This window comes from Dermacentor andersoni, chromosome 1 (assembly GCF_023375885.2).
Source record: "Dermacentor andersoni chromosome 1, qqDerAnde1_hic_scaffold, whole genome shotgun sequence".
Lineage (NCBI taxonomy): Eukaryota > Metazoa > Arthropoda > Arachnida > Ixodida > Ixodidae > Dermacentor > Dermacentor andersoni.
The window spans coordinates 143873302-143876826 of NC_092814.1; the positions used below are offsets into that span (position 1 = coordinate 143873302).

The 3525-nt window shown below is 44.5% G+C and overlaps 1 long non-coding RNA gene across 1 annotated transcript; it reads left to right on the forward strand.

Annotated features, from left to right (window-relative positions):
- The first annotated feature begins 630 nt into the window (after positions 1–630).
- Positions 631–2935, forward strand: LOC129388002 (uncharacterized). Its single transcript, XR_011892208.1, has 2 exons — positions 631–1549; positions 2581–2935. It is a non-coding gene; the product is annotated as an uncharacterized lncRNA (long non-coding RNA).
- Positions 2936–3525: the final 590 nt, after the last annotated feature.

Below are 3525 nucleotides of genomic sequence, written 5' to 3' on the forward strand. Positions count from 1 at the left end.
CTGGCGTCATAACCATGACGCGCATTTCAGTTCGTTACCAATGACGCATGGCGACGGCAGAAATGCTTCCGACTTATACCCCTGTCACACGGGCAGCCTTAACCGAGGTTAAACTAACTAAGGTTACGGCTGACCGCAATTACCGCTAGCTACACGGCAGAGGTAACCGTAGTAAGTCCCCTAACCATGGTTACCACCAACCGAGCTTGGCAACCTCGGTTTACTATCGCAAACGGAGAAACAGGCAAGATGGCGGACACCATGGCTGTTGCGTGTGTACCAGCGTCGATCGAAATGCCAATGAGCCAAAGGCGCAGCAACTATTCAGACACGACAACAAGGGCTCTTATACGCGTTTGGGAGGACCACCTTGGGGCGCTGCCCTCGAATGCGCGGAATGCGCGCATATGCGCGAACATTCTGGAGGAAGTTAACGCCGGGCTGCGCATGGAGAAATGCCGTACAACATGAAGCAGCTGCGGTTGAAAATGGAAAACCTCATGAGCAAGCGCTATCGGTAAGTACAGAAGGTGCCCGTTGACATGTGCAATCATAAGAGCTTAGCTTATGATAGCCGAATAGGATGCTAGTTATTGCGTGGAGTAGGCTTCGCCGTAGAGTACGCTTCGCTCGATCGGCATGGTGTTGCTTCACCAGCATGTATTCGCTTTTAGGGTAGTGCCGCCGCAGTCTTTTAAAGGTTAAGTTTTCTCGCACTTCTTTACTAACGCCAGCGTTGTCGTGCCGCTGCGTGCGCTTGGCTTCGGGACTCGTGCCGCATTTACAGGTCAATACAACCCAAGGCGGCCGACGACGTTACCATTAACTCGGGCTACAGATGGCAGAAATGTCTGTACAATGAACGAGATGTGAAAGAAATGCATGATATGGAGACCATAAGGACCCTTGCCGTCTACTTTGTTTCCATTTACAATACTCGCCTGAATCGCTGTACTGCTGCGCGCAGCATGGCAGTAACTTGCTCGATACTTTGCTAAACCTTTCATTCTGAAGCATCAGATTTTGGTGGGACAGCACATGGTAAACGAGTTGAGCTTCGTTAACATTAAACGCAGATTTCTGAGGAATTATTTGCGTAAATTTGGAGAGTATTATATGCTCAAACAATCATAATGCCATTACAGCCGATACTTACCCTCTGTATATGCCACCAGAACTAAAGTGATAGCAACGTTGGGTTCAGTTGCTTCTGGTGCTTTTACTTTTTTTTGCATGGCACAGTCTGCTGGGTAATTTTAAAAGAAATGTAAAGGGATTTACACATCTCGATAAATATGGAAATGCCCGAGCATGCAGGACTTGTTTGCAGGGGAGCCTTTAATATGCATGAGGTGGAATAGTATGTACCTCTCCACACATTTCTAAGATGTGTGCACTAAAATGCAACTTTCTTTTCTAGGAAGGAAAGGCTACTCTGCACAAAAACCGGGTCCAGCAGGTCGAAATGGCCCTACTATACTGGCTGCTTCACAACCTGCTTGGGTCTTTGCCAATGACCGATGAATTCCTGGTGGAGGAAAACATCGAGGTAATTGTCGATGACAGTGTAGTTTTGAGGGCTAGTTCATTGTTGTTTAGGTTGAGATAAACAAAGGGAAATCGCCTAATATGCAATTGTATTGCATATTTGTCATCTCTGAAACTGAAATTAGTCTTTCTTCAAAGTAGACTATGTACTAATTTCTCGCTGAATTTTGTGTAGCCCTGAAACAGGCAGAAAACATAAAAAACAGTGTTTCGGTTGTATGCAAATATTTGTTTTTTTATCAACAAAAAAGTGCCAGCTAGTCTCGGTTACTTGAAGAATGCAAAAATGCCACACTTTATGATTAGGCAGAAAAGTTCCAGCACAACATTGTTGAGTTGCAAGAACAGTACAGAAAATAAGTCTGATAGAGGTCGAATATGCTCGGAAGGAATGTAATTAACTATGAAAAACGCCTAGCGAAAAGAAAGAAATACTGTATGTCTGCAATATTAAAAGCAGCTAAATACATTGTAAGCAATTTATGTCCCACGTCCCAAAGTGGCACTAAAGATATGAGAGACACTATAGTAAAGGCCTCATGAAAAATTTCCAGCCTAGGTCCCATTATTTGTACCCGTATATGTAAGTACACGAGTGTTCTTATATTTCACATCAATAAAAATGCAACTGTTAAAGCTAAACATGACGAACTATTGGTAGTCCAGCATGCACATGATATACATCAGTGCGAAAAATGGTGCAAGAAACCTGAAAAGGCCGAACAAGCAGTAAGCATCCCATTGTTTATTTTAATTAATGGTACGTCATGGGAAGTAGTGCATCAATGCTTGTTTAAGTTCATGGTATGCTTGGCTGAGTCACAGATTCCCCCCTCCTATTTATTTTTTCGTTGCTTTCTGGCATCGATAGCGCTCCATAACTGACTAATAGGTGCACTTGAAACCCAGCCTTGCAAATTGTGCGGCAACCTAAGTTCAATGTGCGGCATAATGAAGTATCACAAAACTGCATTTTCGCATGACAAACTTAAAAATGTGGTACTACATTTTTTTATGCTTTCCCTTGCACAGGTGCCCGAGGTTACAGAGCTGGCTGAAGGCGGACAGGTGATTGGGTTTTGGGAGGATAGTTTGGCTTTCAAAGCCGATGGTGACGTGGCAGAGCCAGCAGCTACTACTACAGCAAACAGAAATGCCATCCCTGATCCAGCATCCCCGCCTTCCTGCAGCGTTGATGGCCCAGCAGGGGATTTGAATTCTAGTGCAGGCGAGGGTAAGAACAATGATGCAAGCGCTGCAAGCAAGCTTGCAACAGGTCGCAAGCGGCCGGCCACTGTTGTGCAGACGCTCCTAGCTAGGCACACCGAAGAAATGTTACACGTCAGGAAGTCCGAGAAAAAAAGGCGCAAGCTAATGAAGAAGTTCGTGCAGCTTCAAGCGAAAGCTATTGGCATCAATGCTAGCATGATGCGTATGATGGCAAAATATTTCGAATCAAGGACCAACGGTGAATAAAACCGTTCATGCTCTGCTGTTTCTCATGCTGGCCTTCCAATCAACATCTACACACTGACTTCTCGTAAGCATATTAAGCGTGGAAACGCTGAAAAGCATTCATTAGCAGTGTTTAGTGTTTAGGCATGAGGTCAGTGTGGACAGCATTAGGCTCTGGGTGGTTAAGTGGGACCGCCAAAATCACAAAATTACGTATATACTTAATAAACATGGCTGGATAAATCAATACCGAGCAGCTTTATTTCCACTGCAACTTAGCAAAGCAAGTAATGCAAATATGTAGGCACAAATTTAGCACACAGGCCCATGTGGTTTGTGCATGAATTAAATATATGGAGTTGTGACTGCTGGCATCATCCAGGCTAGTCGATCATTAGCAGGAACTCGACAGCAGATTATGTAAATTCACGTGCACCTACAACAAAATGAACTGTAAAACGATGGATAACTCTGTCCCAGTTCTACTGTGACCTGTGCACTACCTTTACAACAAAGGGACCA